A 24,061-nucleotide genomic window follows, 5' to 3' on the forward strand; every position below is an offset into this window, starting at 1 on the left:
CAACAATAGAAAAAATAGAAATTTCTCCATCAACACAAAAAAGTTTTCAGTTAAATTCTGCAATATGAAAAACAGGAAAAAAGTATGTTAACCAATAAGTAGAGCACAATTTAAAAAGCTACTCTCTAGAACATAGCCTGAATTTAGTACTGTGAAAAAGACAGTAAATTTTTCCCAAAGGCTAGGAAATTCTCCAAATTTGAAGATCTTTATAAAAGGCAGGAGAGACAAATGTGACAGGATATCGGAGAAATAATGACCTGATAAATAACTGTCAAATATCTAAAAGTGACCCTAATAACAAGATGCAAAAATGAAAGAGTTCCTCTCTAAACAAATTTACTGAATGGTTTGTGGAAAATGACCTAAGATAGTGTGGGTGGTGTTATTGCAGAATGAAGGTCTGCATATTTTGGTATTTTTGAAGCCCATTGTATACTCAGCTTGCCTTATTCACAAGAAGAGAGGCACAAAAGAAATGTCACCATGAAGAAGCATTCAAAAATACTAGCCGGAATACTTCAAAAATAAATGCCATAAAAAGGGAAGGGGCATTTTAGATTAAGAGAAACTAAAATAGGCATAATAAATAAATTTAGTGTGTGAATATTAGTTGTACACAGATATTAAAAATGAATAGCTAGGAAAGATATTCTAGGAGATATGCACTTAAAGACGTATTAATTTCCTTTGCTGTGATAATGGTATTGTGGGTATACAGAATATCTTTATTTCTTAGAGGTGCCTGCTAAGGAATCATGATGTCTTATTTTAGCTCATGTTACCTAGGAAACAGCTCCTTAGGGGCTGAGACAAAGGTAGATGGGGTAATGTTTTATTGAGGGCAGGATAGGAAGCATGAGAGGAAATGAGTGACTCAGGGAGGACAATCAAATTCAAGGGAATGTATTAAATATTTGAGACACAGCTTTGCAGAAAACTAAAGCTGGTTGATCTGTCTTATAGGGCATCTCTTAGAAAGACTGTATGAAGCTACAGAACCTGTAGGCCTGAGATGGCAAGCTACTAATCCATTAGTTCTTCCCATCTCTTATGGTTTAGTGGTCAACATCCACCCAATGTAAAGTTAACTGTCTTGATCTATCAGGTCATGTCTCTTGGCTCCACCAGAGAACCTCTGATAAAGCAACATTCTCTGTAGGTACAGTCCAACCAGGGCCTGGTCATGGGTTTCTCCAGTCAGTAGGTTACAGACATGTGATTTTTTAGTCTGTGATAGAAGTAATGTCAGCAATATAGACCAGTACTTTAATATCATTTAACTAGTTCTGAAACGTGTAAGCTCTACTCTGGCCAGGAAGCAAGGCAGGCAGTCAGGTTAGAGGTGGGGGTGGTGGGAGAACCCAGGGAGATCTGGAATGCTACAAAATTTGGGCATTGTATGGTTCACTGGCCTCTTACATCATTTTACCACATCCATATCTCATATGAGATCAAAACCTTCTCACTTCTGAGAATCGAGACACATCCCCATACTTTCAAAGTGAGGAATTGTTGCAATCTCTGAAAATTAGATTGGATAGGAATGTTAACAAACCAAGTTATTGTTCTAATGTTTCAGATGGTTCTGGAAATTGTTATTTTTTTATTTTCCATCTCCATCTCCCATTCTAGGTTTTCATCATACTTGATCAGAAATTTAGATATTCTGGATTGTTTACCTGTAAAATGTTCCGGAATTTCTCCCTCAAATATTCTAAACCTTTAATTTCTTCATCTTGGTTCATCCTCAGATTTTGTGATATCCCATTTACATTTATCATTGACCATATTTCCAAGTGAACCCACTGGGTCTTTGCTCCTTACTGATGGCTTTTTCAGTGACAACCAGGTTTTTAAGCTAATCAAGTTTGATTTTCCTTTTCTTTTAAGTGTATTTATTTATTGTGAGAGAGAGAAGGACAGGGAGAGAGAAAGAGAAGGGGGGGAAGGGCAGACAGAGGGAGAGAGAGAACCCCAAGCAGGCTCTGTACTGCCAGTGCAGAGCCTAAGGAGGGGCTCGAACTCACAAAGCATGAGACCATCACCTGAGCCAAGATAAGGAGTTGGATGCTTAACCCACTGAAGCCACCCAGAAATCCCTCAAGGTTGATTTTCCTAGGCAGTATTTGTACTCCTGTCATTGTGTGATAATTTAATAGGATGAAAAATTCATAAGTGGTTAGTTAGTGGTGAAAGTTTCCAAATAGTGCAATTCTTACTGTGTCTCTTGGAAGAAGCACACTTCCTCACCTGTGAACCACAACTTCTAACCCAGCAGAGCCTACTTTTCAAGGAGCAGAAGTATCAAATGAAGGGAGTGATAAAAAAAAAAGGAACATTCCTACTTTTACTTCTTGATTCTTAAACTAGTGTACTCTTGCTCTTAAGGATGCATCATTTTTCATTTTTATTGATCAAGATCATATATCATAGCTTGTAAGACTATATGCCCAAATGCAAAAGGTATTGCCAGAGATTGATACCTTAGCTTTACCACCAACAGGCTTTTCACCACTTTTTCAGACAAGCAGTTTCTGGGTTTGGGAATAATATGGTAAAATCAACAAATTCCAACATCATAAGTCAATTGTTATCTCTCTTTTTCCATGAACAAGTCCTTTGATCTGAAGCGATAAAACATGGATATGTCTGTCATTCCGTAAGTCCTTGAACAGTGGTTATGCTCAAGGTTTCAAAGTCAGAGAAGGAAAGGCCAAATTTGGAGTATAATAGTGACTTCAATAAGGATGCATTGCTGCTCCCTTGAGAGTGGAAGGGGTTCAAAGTAACTGTCCTGCCCCAAGAGGATTAGCTGGCTTTGTTGAGAAATCATCAAGTACATAAAATCAGCTTCTGATGCTAGAAATTTAGATATTTAGCAGTGGAAGCAATATCTCCAGCTTGGTAAGAGAGGCCTATATTGGTGCCAATGCATGCTCTTTTCTTTGAGTGGGGAAGGATGCTTGACATCCATAGGACAGGCCATCCTGTCCATCTAGTTGTAAAGTCCTCCTCAAGTAAATGTTCTCTGGTGGTCATTGAAGTTAGACAAAAATATCTATACACGTATTTCCTATTACAAGTCTGTCCAAATACATATATATACCAGAGGGCATTTTCTGACCTTATGGGGTTGTTTTCCCAGTCTCTTCACCAGTTTCCCAATCATTTATCACAGCTGAGGAGTCAGTCCTTATTTCTACTTTGGACCACCTATCTCTCTTTCATAAATGGCCAATCAATTGTACCACTCACAGCTCTGCACCCTGAACAATTTTCTCTCAATGTTTCCCGTCACAGCAATCCATGAGTGGAGCTGTGATGTAGCCACAGTCTCTCTGACTAATACTGATATTATCACTTCTATTGATTTGTAAACCAGCCCTAATCCCTTTCCTCCCCTGAGGCTGAGCATTAAGAATGTCCTAGGGGTCATTGTGTGTTCAGGGAGCAAGAGAAGTAGGGGACAGGGGAATCCATAACACTGACCCATCTCATTTTTTTATGCCATCTGGAAAGACTTGAACCTGACTCCTCATTTACCATTTTTATTTTTCAACAGAGTTTTCTTCTTCTACTACTGCAAAACACGTGACTCAGTTGATTTGATATCAATCAGATCATCAGTGGGTTCTCTTGCCCAAAGCCACTTGATGCCTCACGTTCAGTTGCTTAGTCTCTGTTAGGGTCTAGCAGTGCAGTAAGTGTATAGTCTAAGACTACAGGAAGATGAGAGTCTCCTTTAATGCTGTAATAAAAGCCCTCTGGCTTTCACTATCTGCCTTTAAGTTGACAATCTGTTGTCATTCACCTGTCAGTCTTTTCCAGACTTTCACTGCTATCAGACACAAATTACACTAATATTGCATCAAACTGGTCAGTCACTCGTAGCAGCCACTGATCTCCCATTACGTGTTTTTGACACCTATGCCATCATGATGTCACCGAATATCAGGGATTGTTATCATCCCTTTACCAACAGCAATATGGTTTCTATTGCTTTCAGAATGGAAAACAACCCAACGCCAAAACCTAGCCCCAAAGTTCCAGTTACTAGTGCCATTCCTGTCACCAATTATACCAACTCCCTAGAAAACAGAGCCTGAAAAAAATGTGTGTGTGCTAACAACCAATGGGGAGGTGTGATTTCAGAGAAACAAGCATGAGAACAATGGGGAAGTGAGGCAAGGAAAGAGGGACAGCGATGACAAGGGGCTGTATACTTGAACTGGCCAGTTTCACAACTTGGTTGTTTGGCTCTATAGGCCACCTCCGGAGAGACTGTACAAATCGCCTGCATCTTGAAGTAGTCCGTGAGTGGAGAAGAGGGAAAAGAAAATAAATTTATTGGTTGCTTCTTCCTCCTTGTTCCTGTGTCTCATTATCAAAATAAATTACATGAATCTTAACTCTGAATCATTTTCAGGTTGTACCACCTGACTACCAGGCAGGATATGGTTAGGCCAGAATCTTTGTGGCCAGTCTAGCCAGGGAACAGGCTGTGGTCTCAGGCACTGAGGCATGGGGCTTTTAGGTCTATGGTAGAATCAGTGTCCACAACTTTACAACTGTGGGAATGGCACGAGCCTTTGCCAAGGCTGTTTTGTTCAGGAAACATAGCAAGAGCCAACTCCTAAGAAGAGGGAATAAGAAGTTCTGGAATGTTCCGAAACCTGGGTCTGGTACAGACCTGCAACATACTTTTAAATGGTTCAGAAAAAAAAGACAGATAAAGAGAATAAAAAATTATAGATAAAACAAAACAATAATAATATCTGACTCTAGAGGAGGCACACATGCATGCAAAGGCATACAGTTAGATTTTCTATGTTTGGAAAATTTAAAAGTTAAAAAAACAAAGTTGAAAAAACAATAAAGCATGCTTTCTTAAGGTAAAAAAAAGTGAAATTTGAAGAAATTCCACAAAAATAAGAATTAAAATAAAGGATTTCTTGAAAATATAGGAAATATACAAGGTCAATCTATAAGATTTCCTTTCCTTTTCAACATTTAAATGAGGCACTTTAATATGTTTTATTTAAATGTCAATAGATGCTGCACTCTATTTAAAATAAAGTTTTCCTATAATTCTAGCTGTATACATGCACACAACAACTGAACTTGGAATTCTTCCACCCCGATTTCAGTTGAGTCATGGGGACAATACATGCTACTACATTACAAAGTGGGTAGCAACGTAGTCCACAATGACAGATGTCATGCAAAGTGGTCATAAGCCTACTGAAGAACTCATTAACAGGGAGAGAATATAAGGATAGGATTTTTGAGAGACTGGAAAGCTTTTGGGTTTTGGGAAAAATTGTTTGGAAAGTCTTGTGAATTTTTCTGGAGGGTAGAAGGAAGTTATCTTACTGGGGTTTTATGGAAACTTCTATATGTATGCTGCAGTTAGTGGACACAATATTCTGACATGTGAACACATTTAAGGAAACTAAGACAGGATACACTGGCTAAAAACATCAGGGCAGCATAAAAAGAGAGGTTCATTTAGAAGATGGCTGCATACCTCAATGCTAATGTGACAAGACTGTATGACTTGTGGGACAAGACACTGAAATCATAGAAGGACTTTTGGCCTGGGGTCATTTAAAAGCAAAGTGATTCTGATCAAGAAGATTCTGCCAGAGAGATTTTAGCAAATATTTAGCCTCATCAGGGAAAAACAAGATAATTTAACATGGAATTAGTTTCAAATTTTGATTATTACATGATGCCAGGCATTTTTCTTGAATTGGGACAATTTTACCTCTTAAAGTGACCATAGAAATTTATGTTATCTTAGATAGAGTGAACAAAACAATCAAGAGGCTCACGCATGTTATCATTTAAGTGAAGGAAACCCTGAGAATTTAACATTTTAAAGGGTCACATGAGACTCTAATTTTCAATTGTTGCATCTTATGATTCTTGGTTCATTCAACAAGTCTTTTTCATAAACATATGATAAGGATGACAATTTTTATGGAGATATTTTTGTTTATTTCTCTGAATTTTTTGTACCTGATTTTCAAATAATTATACATGTAGGACAATTTTTTAAAGACATGTTTAAAAAAATAGGGGCACCCAGATGGCTTAGTCAGTTAAGCATCCAACCCTTGGTTTCAGCTCAGGTCATGATCTCATGGTCCATGAGTTCAAGCCCCACATTGGGCTCTGTGTTGACAGTGAAGAGCCTGCTTTGGATTCTCTCTCTCCCTGCCTCAGCCCCTCCCCTGCTTGTGCTCTCTCTCTCTCTTTCTCAAAATAAATAAATAAACTTAAAAAAAGTAAAAATAAAAAATAAATAAGCAATTTTAAATATTTAATCTTATTTTGGATTCTTGTATATGTATGCCTAATGTGTATATATACCTATTTTTCTGAACTTGAATCATTAACATTTACCAATATTATGAACATTTATGGTTTCTTTCATGTATTTTATCTAAATCTTTAGAAAAAAAACGTTTTAAATTTTTTTGATAGGGAGAGTGCACGTGAATGGGTGGAGGCGCAGAGAGAAAGGAGTGAGGGAGAGACAGAATTCCAAGTAGGCTCTGAACCACCAGTACAGATATCAACAGGGGGCTTGATCTCATGAATCCTGAGATTATCACTTGAGCCAAAATCAAGACTCTGAGGCTTAATCACCTAGCCACCCAAGTGCCCCAGGAAAACTATTTTAATTGTAACAGCTTTCCTTTGCAAAGTATAATCCACCTTTGAGATGGTAATTTTGATTCTAGCAATGAGGAGGCTGCCTGTTGCCTGTGTATCTAGAGAAGCTAGAGAAATTGACAAGGGTCAGAAGGAAGCAATGGGAGAAGTAGGTTGGGGTGGCAAATTGAGGCAAGTTTGATGCTTATTCAAGTGCCGTTTTGTTTTGTTTTGCTTTGTTTTTATAAAGGAGTTAAAATTAAATCTTTGCAATAAAGCAGAAATTAAAACCCCTGGTTTATCTGTATCCTTTGAAAAACGCTACCGTTGTTTGGAAGAATCAGTTCCAGCTCCAGTGCTACTTAGGAGATAGGCTTGTCTTTGTTCTTCATGGAAAATTCTAACCAGGACTGTCCCTTCATATCAGAGACAGATTCTCGATTTGTTTTCTCATTTCCCCCAAAGTGCTATTGATTTCTATTTGGATTACAATGTTCACAGGCAAATATCACAGGACGGAGTCCAAGTCTTAAGGCAGACTTTCTCTCATGTCTATTACACACACACACACACACACACACACACACACACAAAGATACAGGTTTACTAATCCTGTTGTATTAACTTGGGTAAGGAATTTAACACTGTTACTCTCAATTTCCATATCTATATAGTAGGAGTAACTACATTGCCTTTAAAATCTCTAATACAGCACATGAGGTATTTTGATGAAAGTACATTTAAGTAATTAGAGGATTTCTATATAGGATTTTACTAATAGTAATACTACAAATATTAAAAGATAGCAGCTTATCACTATAGCTTTCAATTACATTAATTTAGGAAATTATCTTAAATGGACAGAATTTTGGCCAAGTGTAACTTTTTTTTTTAAATGGTGGTTGAATCCAGTTTAGTGTACATAGGAGATTTTATAGTACATTGTTTCAAATTTTCTTCAGTAAAAGAAATGTAACAAAGTGCAATGCTGAAATGACTATGGCAAAAGCATTTTAGGTGAATTAAGTTTTCTATGAGTATAAAGGGACAAAAAATGTTATTTAAAATCAAATAACATCTACCTATTTGAAGTCATAATGACTTCCCAGCATTGAGCTATCACAACATGATAACCCTTCACTGCAAAGGACTGATGAGTCTACAGTATACACTAAACATTCAGAGAAAATCGACTGATTTTTATCTCTACTTTTATAAATTTTGACCTCAGAAAACCTGAGATAAAAGGCTACTGTACCTTGAGACTTTTTTTTGCTGTTCATTTTTGAAATGTAATTAAGCTTCAGCCCTATTATTCCCTGACAATGGAAAAGCCATCGATTGTGCTGCTTTTGAAATCCTGTATCACATTAGGCACTTTCTAATAATGACGCCCTTGGCTTAAGAAGAAGAGAAAATTGACTTGACCTAATTAAAAACTATGAAGATCCTGTCTATTATTTTTTCATAAAACTTATTTGGGCCATATGCCAATTAAAGAATGAATACGTAAAAAAAATTTCTGTCAAATGGAGATAAAATAAAATGATATATGGTAAAGTAAATCAGATTGTAAGAAGTGAGATTTGTCAGACTATAAAATTTCTAAGCAGAATGCACATCAGTGAAGTTTCAAAATGGGAACACATTCATCTCTGTTAGCCTCAAGTGCCTTAGATCCAAGAAAAGAACAGGGCTTTGCCAAAAAAGGTGAGTTCGTAGTATAAAAGCAACTCTCTTCAAGCATAATTACTACAAACTTCAGTGAATAATGAAGAAGCTCTTATTATCTTGGTACTATCTTTCTATCTCCTTTCATTTTCTCTCACAATGAAATAGTACACATTATTTCCAAGTGAATCCAGAGCCAGGAAGCCACAGACAGCTTGGAAGGTTTTCAACTTGCAGTCTTCATTCTAAGTCAGAACTAGTTGAATTCACCCAATGAGCAAGTCAAAATAAGAAATGAAATTCAGTCTCCTGTTATACCTTCAAAAACCTAACTACAGTCTCTATTGTTTAACACTTCAAAATCCATTTCATGAAATCTCCGACATCTATCTTTCTATCTTTTCATCTCTTATTTAGAATTGTCTATTTCTCCCCTGTGCTCTGTGGTTCCTCACCACAATGTTTAAAATGGTCAAACAGTTGCTGGTTTCCTGTTTTTTTAATAATATTTTATGACAATACATTTTTTTCTTTTACTATTAATTCCTGGCCATGCACATACATACCCATTGTCTCTGATATTTGTTTTGTCTTAGAATACTGCTTCATGTTTATTTAGATTTGACTTCATACATGTAATTATGTATTAAATACTTGATATTTTATCTAATTTCATGAAATCATGTTTTAATATAAACTTACAAAAATACATATCATTGTACAATGTTTTATTAATGTGATTCAAAATTTGAATTGGCTTCCAATTGACCAGATAAAAATTAAAATCTTGCCAGCCTTGCATAAAAGGTTTTCTACAATACGCCCCAAACTAACCTTCTACCTGGTTTTCAATGGAAAATTCAGTTCTACTCTACGCTACAACCAAAACGAATTTCCCTCATACCCGAGAGCCCTACTCTGCATGTCTGCTTCAGTCTTTGTTTGTGGTATTCTCTTTTATCTGGTATTTGAGGCACTCTGCATCCAAATAGTCAACCTTCAAAATCCATCATTAATAGTGCTTTCTAGTTTAATTTTTTTATATGTTCCTAGTAGGATAAACTATGATTTTTTAATCTTCCAAAATGCACTAACAATTTGTTGGTGCCCCTTTTTGTGATTCAGCAGCAGCCTCCATAACTTCTTATACATATTAGGCCTTTGTGTGATTGCTGTCCACTGAATTTGTGTATATTAAATGATGTAAAGAGACTGTTTTATACAAGCCACCTATATGTTGCAGTACTGTACTGATCTGCACATCTGTGAAAGGAAACTTAGCTTCTGGAAAGGGAAATAGGACTGAATAACTAATCTACTAGACTCAAGAGGGCTAGATAAATGGAAAAGTCTTCTACAGCAAGGTTAACTAGTTTAGTAACAAATCACCAGGTTGAGGTGGGTGAAGTAGGGAATGGAGAGGGGATTATTATTAACAGAAGACAGGCTAGAGAATAATAATAATAGTAATAATAATAATAATAAAGCAAAGGATCCTCTTTTACTTAAGAAACAAAAGAAACTACCTCAACATAAATTGATGTTTCCCACCCCTCCAGGGAAGATTATACAATTGAATACAAACATGCACATTCACACAAAAAACTCTATACTCATGACACTGAAAAAGAACTGCAGAGATGATATTTTTAAGTTGCTGATGATCCTCAGGTTTTGGGGTCAGTGCACTACCAGATGAATAATAATAAACTATAAAAAGACCTTGAGACAATCCATAAATATAAGGGAATGAAGCAAATCAACTTTAAAACAAGCAGTTAACAATAATGCATTGATATAAACTAGATTGTTATTGTCATTATACCTAGAAAAGAATTATTGAATAGATAAATAATTTATTTAAATGTTGAACTGTGTGTGAACCTGTTTAAAATAATGAATAATAGGGGCGCCTGGGTGGCTCAGTCGGTTGAGCATCCGGCTTCGGCTCAGGTCATGATCTCACAGTCTGTGAGTTCGAGCCCCGCGTCGGGCTCTGTGCTGACGGCTCGGAGCCTGGGGCCTGCTTCGGATTCTTTGTCCCCCTCTCTCTCTGCCCCACCCCCACTCATGCTCTGTCTCTCTCTGTCTCAGAAATAAACATTAAAAAAATTTAAAAAAATGAATAATAAATATAATACAAATAAAAGGAAGAGATACTACACGAAATAGGCAGCAAACTTATGGAAATCTTTAACTGCAAAGGAATTATGTAACCTTGAAAATGCAATAGTTCACTCAAAGTTTGTAGTTACATTAGTACAAAAAAACCCCACAACCCCATAATATGCTAAAAGAACACTGTGTATATCTTATTATCACATATATTTGCATTTAACAAATTCACTCATGCCTCGCTCTTCCACTAGTCTTTAAGTGTCTAGTGTCCAGTGTAATAGCTTCTCACTAAAAGTGTGGTAAATCAACGAATACAAAAATGAATCAAACACTCAAACATTGTATAGTATGCACCATATTCTTCAAGATAGCACAAAACCCAGGAGTAATAACCTTGAAACACATGTCAATTGAAATACTATTTTGGAAGAAACTTTTCTCTCTCTCTCTCTCTCTCTCTCTCTCTCTGTCCTTTTTTCAAGTAGGCTTCACACCCAGATGGAGCCCAATGCAGAGCTTGAACTCATGACCCTGAGATCCAGACCTAAGCTGAAACTGAGTCATCTACTTAACTGACTGAGTCACCAAGGCACCCAGGAAAAAACTTTTTAATCAGAATGCTAGACTGCGTGAATAGTGGATCTATAATCACTATGGCATAGGAACCCACCAATCTGAAATGATGCTAACTATAAACAACTCAACCACCAGAATGACTACTTGTGTGTACCAGCAGATTATCAGTTTGGCTGGATTCAGCAAGGACATGTTTGTACTCTCATTGTGTGCCAAAATTCAAAATAAACTTTTCACAGAATTATTAGTTATATGGATTAGTATATTTGGAGCCTTGAGCTAATAATGCCAGAGCAAATGGTTAGACTCCAAGGCAGTTAAATTAGTTCTATTAAGCTCCACTATTCCAGACTAAGTTTCTCTATTCATTTGTTTATACTCTAAAAATACTCACTTTTAGGGTGCCTGGGTGACCCAATTAGTTAAGGGGTTAAGCAGAGGACTCTTGATATCAGCTCAGGTCATGATCTCACAGTCATGAGATGAGACGTGCATTGACTCCACACAGGGCGTGGAGCCTGTTTTACATTCTCTCTCTTCCAGCAGTTCCCCTGCTTGGAGAGCATTTGGTAGAAGCCATATGACCTCCCAACAGGTAAGGGTCCCAGCAGACTCTGGAGAGCAGCCACATTTGCTGGTATTGGGACTAAGACACAAGAGTGCAGTGAAACCTGGTGCTGGATGTGTGTTGTGGTTTTGCATAATCTCTGAACCTCTGCCACTGCACAATCATGTGAACATTTTCTGGGGCAAGCTGGCACCAGCCATTTCTCAACCAGACCCTCCCCCAGAGAGTTGGTGCAGGTCTAAACCACACTGGTCTCTAAAGTGTGGAGTTTTGAAACATAACCCCATCTAAGATAAAACCCTGAAGGGAGGTGCCAACTGGCAGGTGAACAACTTAGACATGGACAGGGTGGAGGTGGGGAATGGATGGAGGCCTGAGATAAAGGAGAGGTGCTTGATCAGTGAGAATGCAAATTTCCTATGCCAGGGACTAGGGAGGTGGGTGAAAGCCATTTCCACCTCTCTTGCACAAGCATATGCACACACTGATCCACCCAGTGAGTTAATCACCTCCACCCAATGGAAAATGGAGCCAGTACACCAAGTCGTGCCCAATTGCACCCTCCAAGCATATCCCCTAGAAGACCAACACAAGTCATTCCACCTGCTTAGTGTATGGACTATAGAGGAATTCATAGTTTGAGTTCTAGGGGAAACTGGATGTAACTTCATTTGGGTTTCATTCTGTATGCTGGTGCATTTATTAGTTTGTTGTTGTTGTTGCTGTTGTTGTGCTTCTGTTTTTTTTTTAATTGTTTTTGTTGCTTTTTATTTCCTTTTGATTCTTTTAATGGATACAGAAAGAGAAAAATATATTTTCACTTATTTTTTTTTAATTTTTAAAATTTTTAAATTATTTTTTACTTTATTTTTTATTTTCAAAATCATTTATTCCATTTTATTTTATTTTATTCTATAGATTTTTTAATTTTTAATTTTTTTCTTACCTTTTTTCCTTGTCTTTCTTTTCTTTCCCTTTTTTCTCTGTTCTATCAAGCTTCTTTCAGGAAGCAGATCAAAACACACCTTTGATTTTTTGTTTTGTTTTTAATTATTTAATTTTAATTTTTAATTTTATTAATATTTTTCTTTCTCCAAAATGACAAAATGAAAGAATTCACCCCAAAAGAAGTAACAGGAAGAAATGACAGCCAGGGAATTAATCAATAATCAGTCAGATATAAGCAAGATGTTTGAACTAGAATTTAGAACCACGATAATAAAATTATTAGTTGGGGTTGAAAAAAGCATAGAAGTCCTTTCTGCAGAGATAAAAGAAACAAAATATAGTCAGGACAAAATATAAAATGCTATATGGAGATGCAATCTCAAATGGATGCCACGATGGCAAGGATGGACAAAGCAGAGCAGCAAATCAGTGATATAGAAGACAAAATCATGCAGAATAATCAGCAGGAAATAAAAAGAGGGAAATAAAAACAAAAGTGCATGATATAAGACTCAGAGAACTCAGTGACCTATTAAAAAGGAATATCTGAATCATAGGAGTCACAGAAGATGAAGAGAGAGAAAAAGGGGCAGAAGTTTTCTGTGTGCAAATTATAGTGGAAAACGTTCCTAATCTGGGAAAGGATACAGACATCAAAATCCAAGAAGCACAGAGAACTCCCATTAGATTCAACAAAAACCAACCATCAACAAGGCATATCATAATCAAATTCACAAAATACACAGAGAAGGAAAGAATTATGAAATCAGCAAGGGGCGGGGGATGTCCTTAACCTATAAGGGAAGACAGATAAGGTTCACAGCAGTCTTATTTATAGAAAGTTGGCAGGCAAGAAAGGAGAGGCAGGATATATTCAATGTGCTGAATTGGAAAAATATGCAGACAAGAATTCTTTATCCAGTAAGGCTGTCATTCAAAATATAAGTAGAGATAAAGAGTTTCCAATACAAATAAAAACTAAAGGTGTTCATGACCACTAAACCACTGCTGCAAGAAATTTTAAGGGGGACCCTCTGAGTGGAGAAAAGATGAAACAAAACAAAAAAGACCAAAAGCAACAGACTAGAAATGACCAGAGAACATCACCAGAAACACCACTCTACAGGCAACACAATGGCACCAAATTCATAACTTTCAGTACTCACTCTAAAGGTCAACGAACTGAATGCTCCAGTCAAAAGACATAGGGTATCAGAATGCATAACAAGAGCCATCTATGTGCTGCTTACAAGAGACCCATTTTAGACTTAAAGACATCTGCACACTGAAAGTAAGGGGATGGAGGATCATCTACCATGCTAATGGTTGTCAAAAGAAAGCTGAAGTAGCCATTTGGAAAAACCATGAATACTTTGAGATTTAAGAACATCCTACCAGAGAATGGGTTAACCAAGAAATTAAAGAGGAAATTAAAAAACACATGGGAGCCAATTAAAATGAAAACACAACAGACCCAAACCTCTGGGATGCAGCAAAGGCAGTTATAAAAGGAAAGTATATAGCAATCTAGGCATTCCTAAAAAGGGAAGGAAGTTCTCAAATATGCAACCTAACCTAATACCTAAAAGAGCTGGAAAAAGAACAGCAAATAAAGCCCCAAACCAGCAGAATAAGGGAAATAATAAAGATTAGAGCAGAAATCAATGGTATCGAAATAAAAACAGTAGAACAGATCAATGAAACCAGGAGCTGGTTCTTTGAAAGAATTAAGAAAATTGATAAGCCCCTAGCCAGATGGATCAAAAAGAACAAGGAAAAGACCCAAATAAATAAAATCACGAATAAAAGGGGAGAGATTACAACCAACACAGCATAATACAAACAATAATAAGATTATATTATGAGCAATTATATGCTAATCAAATAGACAATCTGGAAGAAATGGACAAATTCCTAGAAACATATACAGTACTAAAACTGAAACAGAAAAAAATAGAAAATTTGAACATACCCATAACCAGTGAAGAAATTGAATCAGTAATCAAAAATCTCCCAACAAACAAGAGTCCAGGGCCAGTGGCTTTCCAGGGAATTCTGGAGCATTTAAAGAAGAGTTAACACCTATTCTTCTGAAACTGTTCCAAAAGTTAGAAATGGAAGGAAAATTCCAAACCAATTCTATGAGGCCAGCATCACCTTGATTCCAAAACCAGAAAAAGACCCCACTAAAAAGAAGAGCTACAGACCAATTTCCCAATTACAGATGGTCTCAGGGAATTCTCAAAAGAATTGAATTCATGGATCAATTCTAACAGGTTTTGTGGTGGCGTCTTTTGGGTTTTCCACATAGAGTATCATGTCATCTGCAAATGCGTCGGCAAAAGTTCTCAACAAGATACTAGCCAACCAGATCCAACAATTCCTTAAAAAAATTATTTACCACGATCAAGTGGGATTATATACCTGGAGGCAGGGTTGGTTCAATATCTGCAAACCAACCAATATGATACATCACATTAATAAAGAAAGGAAAAGAACCACATAATCCTCTCAATACATGCATGGAAAGCATTTGACAAAATACAGTATACTTTCTTGATAAAAACCCTCAAGAAAGTAGGTATAGAAGGATCATACCTCAAGATCATAAAAGCCATATATGAAAGACCCAGGTAACATCATCCTCAATGGGGAAAAACCGAGAGTTTTTGCCCTAAGGTCAGGAACATGACAAGGATGTCCACTTTCACCACTGTTATTCAACAGTGTTGGAAGTTCTAGCATCAGTAATCAGACAACACAAAGAAATAAAAGGCATCCAAATAGGCAAGGAAGAAGTCAAACTTTCACTCCTCACAGATGACATGATACTCTATGTGGAAAACCCAAAAGACGCCACCAAAAAACCTGTAAGAATTGATCCATGAATTCAGCAAAGTCTCAGGATATAAAACCAGCGTACAGAAATCGGTTGCATTCCTATACATCAATAATGAAGCAGTAGAAAGAGAAATTAAGGAATCAATCCAATTTATAATTGTACCAAAACCCCATAAAATACCAGGAATAAACCAAAGACGTGAAAAATCTATACACTGAAAACTATAGAAAGCTTATGAAAGAAATTGAAGAAGACACAAAAAAATGGAAAAACATGTCATGCTCCTGGATTGGAAGAACAAATGTTAAAATGTTGATACTACCCAAAGCAATCTACATATTCATTGCAATCCCTATCAAAATAACACCAGCATTCTTCACAGAACTAGAACAAACAATCCTAAAATTTGTATGGAACCCCAAAGAACCAAGACAATCCTGAAAAAGAACACCAAAGCTGGAGGCATCACAATTCTGGACTTCAAGCTGTAACCATCAAGACGGTATGGTACTGGCACGAAAACAGACATATGGATGCGACAAATTGATCACAAAGATCAATGGAACAGAATAGAGAACCTAGAAATGGACCCATGAACCTATAGCCAACTAATCTTTGACAACCTGGAAAGAATATCCAATGGAAAAAGACCATCCCTTCAGCAAATGGTGTTGGGAAAACAGGACAGCAACAAGCAGAAGAACTTACTTACACCGTACACAAAAATAAACTCAAAATGGATGAAAGACGTAAACCTAAGATCAGAAGTCATCAAAATCCTAGAGAAGAAAACAGGCAACAACCTATTCAACCTCAGATGCAGCAACTTCTTACTAAATTGTCTCGAGAGGCAAGGGATATACAAGCAAAAATGAACTATTGGGGCCTCATTAAGATAAAAAGCTTTTGCACCGCAAAGGAAACAATCAGCAAAATTAAAACACAACTGATAGATTAGAAGATTGCTGGAGGAGTGTTGGGTGGGGGGATGGACTAAATGGGCAGAGGGCATTAAGGAGGGCATTTCTTGGGATGAGCACTGGTTTTTATATGTAAGTGATGAATCACTAAATTCTATTCCTGAAATCATTATTACACTATATGTTAACCAACTTGGATTAAAATTTTTAAATAAATAAATAAATAAATAAATAAATAAATAAATAAATAAAATGTATCTGGAAAAAATTCAGTTCTAGTATTACAAGCTGGGCAAACAAGGATGGTTTGAGAGACTTGAGGCAATAAACTGATAAGGACATATTTACAAACACACACACACACACAATGAAAAACAAAGATTCTCTCTCTTCCTTTCCCTCTGCCCTCCCCCGCTTTTCACATGGGCATGTGCTCTGCCTGTCTCTCTCTAAAAAAATAAAATAAAATAAAAATGCTCACATTTGACCACAGGGGTCAGTAAGCAGAAGTTAATGCATGAATTACCTTAAATCAATTAAAAATCTGAATAAAAGAATGAATCTAATTCAAATTCATTATTCTCATGATTACTGATAAAGTGAGAGAATGTTTGTGTTGCTTTAGTGCATTAGGATTAAAAATACATTAGTCATTCTGACCTTTCACAAAATAAAAATATGAAAACTGTATTTTGTTAAAACTGTATTTGTGTATATTACACAAATGAACAATATATGAAGGTGTTGGCAACATTGATTAAGTAGGTTTTCGTGCTTTGAGTAAAACTGATAGAAAGAAAGCACTCTTACAGATTATACAATTTATATTAAATAAACCAAAAAGTAGAAAACCAATACAAACACCTCAACTTTTATTTGTCTTTAAATATTGAGACCTATAGAAATGCATACACATAGCAAATTGCTGTATTATAATTACAGGCAATAAGCATTATATTTTGTTCAGATTATCATAAATTATTAATGCGCTTTGTCATGGTATGCTAAAGGACAAAAAAATTACATAAAAGCTAAAAGGAGAATTCAGTTGTTAACCTTACAATTTGAGATCAATAGTATACAAAAAATGTATATGTGGTGTTTCTGTTTTTTGATTATTCTGTCCTATAAGACTTGGTATATCATATTAAGTATGACAGCAAAACTATGTTATGTTCTCCACCTGTGAAAATCAACTGTATATTTTGTTGTTGTGTTTTTGTTTTTGTTTTTCATTTTCTAACATATAAGTTTATGTGTAAATAAAGTATAATTTCTTGCAGAATCTCTCCATATTTCCGTTCATAGTGCAGGCTTCCCAACTGAGGCACAGTATAGTAAGTCACTGATATGAATTGTTACTAAAATAATTAAGTCCTAACGGAGGGAGTTAAAAACTTTAAAAATGACTTCAGGAGACAATAAGTTAGTCAGAATCTGAAACATATTAAATAGATTCAATCCTACAATTTTGCTTCACATGCACATTCAGAAACCAGAATCAGAGGAGAAATTTCATACATGCAGATGAGCACTTGTGAACAACTCACAAAATAAATGCTATTTAGTCTGAAAAGCCTTGTGATTTGGGAACCAATCTACTAGATAGATGCCAAATTAGCTGATAATTGCCCTAGGCTGAAACTAGCCATACTGTCTGGTACTGATAAGTACTTGAAAAATAACATTTTCATAATTGCATGAATCTCTATTAAATGAAATAAACCTGTAAAAATCATAGAAACACCAAAAACCAAACATATTGCTAATGCAAATTAGTCCTTTGTTAGAGAATAATATCTTTTTTTAACATTGCTTAAAGCAATTCAATTGAAAAGCTAAATCCACAATTATACTGCATGTTATGCTTGGATAATGTCTCCATTCACATAGCCCATGCTTTGTCCACACATGGATGCTAAATTGTGGCAATGTGTGTAGGTAAAGGAGTTTATAAGATAAATTATTGTTAATCCTTGGCATCCAGAAAAATAATTGGTTTTGCTAAGCATCGGACAAAAATCATTTGTAGTGTCTTCTGTCCACTGTACTACTGAAGATTAGGTCTTCCTCAGAATACCTATAAAGTCCAATTTCCTATAGCCTTTCTATCATATATTTTGTTCTTATTACAATGAAAATGCATATAGACATAATTCTATTGCCTTCAGTTCCTGGGAAATTTCTCAGAAATATAAACTTGTCACTATAGGCAATTATTAGTCACCTACAGAAAATATTATGGATATATATTTGAAAATTAGAGAAGCAAAAATGAATCACAAGCTTTTACAGTTTACAGAAGTGTTCACAATTTCTACTACCATATTGCCTTATTTTTCTCATGCAACTTCTATGTCCACTGCCAGTACCTCACTTCTAGTATAACTTTCTTTTGAGTCAAATAATTGATTTTAAATTAAAAGAATACATGCAAGTGAATTTATTTAAAAATAAGACCATGTAGCTATCAGCATATAGATTAACTTATTTACAGAAGGTACCATTTTTTAAATATCCATGAATATATAAATATCTATGATCATATAATTGGTTTGTAGGGAAACAAAGCAAATTTCTTTGTCAGGGTGGAGTCAGAGATACTTACACAGCATATTTCATTAACATAAGAAGTCAAGTTAGTTTGAAACTTTAACTTTGATAACTAAAATAATATTAAGCTATATTATCCCCATGGCTATAAAAAATAAGTAGATTATATGATGTAACAAAGATGGAATTATAGACAATCTAACATCAAATTTGAGGTTTAAGTACAGTTATTATCAGAAACAAAGAAAAGAATGGTGTCCCCTGGGGAGGTTCTTTGAACCTAAAAAAAAAAAAAAAACAAAAAAAAACTCCACAATTTTTAATGATTACAAATCTGTAAGATTGATAGCATTAGAAAACACTTCTTGTTCTCAATTTCACCACTGTTACTTTTCTACAAGGAAATTCTGTTATCCCACATTTAATAACTCAAAATATGGCATTGACTCACCTCAGTAAATCATAAAAACGAAAAGCATCAATAAAAGAATTATATTCCCGTATTCAGTCCTACTTCAGTTTCCAAGTTGTCCAGAAGTTAGCCTCTGATTGCCTTCCAGTGCTATTATCTGCTGCTATCTATGAAAAAGGTATTGATAGAGAAGATGAGGTATGAGGAAGATGAGGCAGAACCTTACTTTATCAATTCTTTGTAAAGGTAAGAGATAAGAGACTAAGGAATTTTGTTATCACTTTAGTAAGATTTTTTATTCCAGTGATTCTTTCACGGTGGTAATTCTATGGTAGGTATGAAAAAAGGAAGGGACAAATATAGAATCACCTGTCAAGCTTTTAATTTATTCATGCCTACATGTCTGCCAGATTGTTAAATCCAGATCTTCTGAGTACAAGAGACTATGTACTCCTATCTTGAGTGACTATACATGAAGTCTAATTTCTTTTTAGTTATGTCAGTTTCTTTTTATATTTTGAAGATATATTATTAGACAAACACATTCTTGTTAAATAATTCCAGATGATCACCCATTTATCATTAACTATATCCTTCTTTATTTCTTGCATTAAAATTCACCTTCTCTGATATGTGTATTTACACCAGCTTGCTTTTGGTTTTGAGTTTGTATAACATAACTATTTCCAAAACTACAACTTCTAATTTTCCACAGTTCTTTGCCCCTACATTTCAGATGTTTCTTTTATAAGCAACATTTAGAGATTTAAAGAAAAAAAATGTGTTTCAGTCTAGTCTGAAAAATCTTTGTCTCACAATTGGAATAGTTAGATCATTTACATTTAAATTAATTACCGATATTTGGGTTTATAATGACCACATTATAATCTGTTTCCTATTTACCTGTTTTCTGTTAATTATGTTCTACTTTGTCTTCTTTTTAAATAATCAAATGCTTTTTATTATTACATTTACCTTCATCGGTTGTACATTATTTTATTATTATTTTAGTATATACCCAAGAATTTACAATAAGCATATTTGAATTGTTGCAGTTAAATACACATTAGTATTTTTAACAACTCATAGAAATACATATTCTAATCTAACATATTAGCACACTTTAACTCTATTTACCCCTTTTTGTATGCAGTTGTCATTTTTACTATATATAGGTATATATTATATAAACTTAAGACCCATTTACATTTACCTAAATACATATTCCAGTACTCTTTATCATGCCGTACATTTTTGTTTTGTTATTGGAAATAATTTTCCTTCTCCCAAGAAAAATCCTTTTTTTTTAAAGTTTATTTATTTTGAGAGAGAGAGAGAGAGCACAGAGAAAGGGCAGAGAGTGAGGGAAAGAGAGAAAGCAGGCTCCACACTACCAGTGCAAAGCCTGATGTGGGGCTCGATCCCACAAACCATGATATCATGACCTGAGCTGAAATCAAGAGTCAGACACTTAACCAACTGAACCACATGGGTGCCCCCCTCCATTTGTTTTTTGTACTGAGATAATGCTATGACAAACTGGTAGAGGGGGGAAAAAAGAATAAATATCTTTATATCACCTTCACTTCTGAATTCTAGTTTGGGAGTTGCCTCCCCTGAAAGGGAAGGTTGTACTCTCCTGAAAGTAATTTGCTTATAAGACTTTTGCTAGGAAGTGTTCTCAGGAAGAACACTTGAGGAGGAACAAATAAAAAGACTGGCAGAGGAAGAAGTTAACCGGCATTACAGTGGTTAGAATTACCTCAGTAAATCCAACAGGGGCTCTGGCCCTGAAATGGTGATTATAGCCATCCCTAATTGAAGCAAGTGAAATTAGTATTTGCTTACCCCTACCAACCAGTTATTGGATATGGGCTGTTCCTGGTAAGGTAGGATAAACTTGGATAAGGTCATCCATCTGGACAGTGTACCACAGCAATCACTCCAACAGCTGCTTTCAGCAATCTACATTTGTTGTTCTGTAGTTTTCTAGTTTCTGTTGTTGGGTTGAGGTATCAGCAATAAGTCTTACTGCAGGTTCTTTATTTTACTTTTTTTTAAGTTTATTTTGAGAGAGAGATGGTGGGGAAGGGCAGAGAGAGACGGAGGGAGGAAATCCCAAGCAGGTTCCATGCTCAGCACAGCGCCTGAGGAGGTGGCTCCATCTCACAGACCAAGAGATCACTATCAGAGCCATATCAACAGTTGGACACTACCGACTGAGCCATCCAGATACCCCATTATTGCAGTTTCTTTAAGGATGTCTTTACCTCAAATTACCTTTAAGATTTTCTACTTGCTCGCAACTTTACTTTGTAATAAGCTGTTTTTAATTTTTTTATTTATCCAGTTTAGGGGTAATAGGGCTTCCTAAATATGTGTCTTCATAACTTTCATCAGCTTTTGAAAATTATTGACTATTACCTCTTTAAAGATTGTTTTTCCTCCTCTTTTTCTCCTTCTGGGATTCCAATTGCTCATACATTAATATTTATATAATTTTCCATATATTTCTTGTATGTCTTTCTCAGTTTTCTAATTATTTTTTCTTTCCATGCCTCAGTATGGACATTTTGTAGCAATCTATCTTTAAATTTAGCAATTTTCTCTTCAATTGTGCCCAATAGGTTAGGCCATTCTATTTAGTTTTTACCATTTTTTTTTTGTATTTTTCCTTTCTATAACTTTTAGTCCTAGTGAAATTCTCCACCATTTTGTTTTCCAGAATATAATGGTGTTTTGATCATGCCATGATCACAGAGATTTTTCAGTGGAGACTTTCCTAGGCCTTTCTCTCTTCTACAGAGCAAACTGCCACTTACATATAATCCCAGGTTGCTTGCCAACTAACTGGAGCATAATACCTTAAAAAGAGCCCTTGAGATTAAATTACTAAGTGATTGTTGTAATTCTTCATTTTAAACCAAAGTTATAGCCAGTTTTAATAACAAAAGGTATGAGTCTGAGATGGTTTGAGGTCAGAAGGGTATCCTCTGCCTTGGTACTTGGGACAAGCTCATATACAAATATTACTCTTTGAGAACCCTTCTCATGCATGTCTATGAATATAATCATTGAAATTTTAACCATTTCCCAAAATATCTTTGTAGAAAACATTTTAATAGCCATAAAAAAGTGTTCTTTTTGGACCATTAGATCAGGAGAGTAATGGCACTCCCCATGTCCATCAAGACATGAGTTCTTGAATCTTAATTCAACTCTTTTTTTTAGCTTGCCTCTCTCTTTAACTATGTACCTGTGAACTGGATGTCTTTTGCATTTACCTTTTTGTTCAGTTAACTTTGTCAAAATAATGTCATTTAAAAAACAATAAAATATTTGTGGGTACAACACTAAAAGCATTTATTCTTACGTATCTGCACGCCTGCTAGACTTTGTCTGTTGTAAGCTAGATTTGTTTGCAAGGCTCTCTTTGTGCGAAATTTGATTAGTAGGCTATGGCAGTTCTGCTTCCCATGTCTCTTCTCTTTTTTAGACTAGTTGTCTGGGACATGGCTGTCTGGGACATGTTAGTTTCACAATGATGGTGGAAGTGTAAGAGAGCATACAGAGATGTATATGATGTTTTAAATCCTATTTTCAGAACTGCCTACTGATGCAAGTCACATGGCCAGACCAAAGTCAAAGAGTGAGAAGTTAAACCCCATCCTTTCAATGGGGAGAACTGCAAAGTAATAACATGACAAAAGTTGTGGATTTGGGGAGGATTAAAGAATGGAAATCAATAGTGAATGTACACCTTCCTTCCACGACTCTGTAGTTTTTATTTCTCTCATCTACTTGAAGAGATTAGAACTATTTCATTGCTCAGGCAACAAATGGTACTTTGAGTCTCTTTATTTTTTACATTTTTAGTGAATCAGAGAAATTTGTCTTATCGTCCATATGCTATGAAACTTTCAGGGGTTTATTTTAATATAAAATAGATTTATAGCTAGGAGATGGTTATGCCTGGTAAAATTAATAGAAACATAACATATACAGTCTAAAGTCATTAAAAATTTATATTGACTGATTTGCAAAATTTGTCTTATTTCCTTGTAGTTACATGTTTATGATATTAATTGAAAACTATTTCTAAGTACTGGGAAGATTTAAAAAATATGTTGTCTATGAACATCCTTAATAATTTGTCTTTCCTTGCTCCTCCAGTAAGAATAAATTCCCATCACCCTCATGATCTTTCCTAATCATATATTTAGTTTCTAAAAATTGCTGCTATTGAAATGAGAATGCATGTTTTCCATGCATATCAGCTGATTTCCACTTTAGATGCTGCATAGCATCTATTATGCTCTTAATTCAATAATATGCCCTTAATTCATTTAAAATTATTGAACATGACATCAATATTGTGTGTGCACATATGTGTGCATATTCTTCTTATTGTCTTCCATACCACCACAACTATACTGAGATTTTCCGGTGTGGGAAGTCATGCTAGTTACTACAGATCCACAGAGCCATGGTGAAATAGAAGGCCATAAAACAGAAGGTCCCCTCGACAGTCTTGACCTCCAAATGTAATTTCAGCAATAAAACTATTGAAATAAGCACTTTAGTTAAATGTTGTAATATCATCTTACTTAAAAGTAACACTAATAATGCACTTACATTGAATTGCTCTTTAAAAAGAGCTGCAGAAGAAAAATATTCCTAATTTTAAATAGGGTAAATTTTACTTTTCAAAACTCACTGTGTCTTTGTCACAGATTAAAAACATGTGGTACTACTTATAATTTAAACTCAATATAAAATTTAACTGCATC

The 24,061-nt window shown here is 35.4% G+C and overlaps 1 long non-coding RNA gene across 2 annotated transcripts in view; it reads right to left on the reverse strand.

Annotated features, from left to right (window-relative positions):
• LOC122201171 overlaps positions 1-24,061 on the reverse strand; it is a 234,294-nt gene that overhangs the window by 73,999 nt on the left and 136,234 nt on the right. For both annotated transcript variants that reach the window (XR_006194109.1, XR_006194110.1), the window contains exon 3: positions 19,311-19,438. This is a non-coding gene — a long non-coding RNA (uncharacterized LOC122201171). The remainder of the gene's footprint in view (positions 1-19,310; positions 19,439-24,061) is intronic.

Source organism: Panthera leo, chromosome A1, assembly GCF_018350215.1.
Source record: "Panthera leo isolate Ple1 chromosome A1, P.leo_Ple1_pat1.1, whole genome shotgun sequence".
NCBI lineage: Eukaryota > Metazoa > Chordata > Mammalia > Carnivora > Felidae > Panthera > Panthera leo.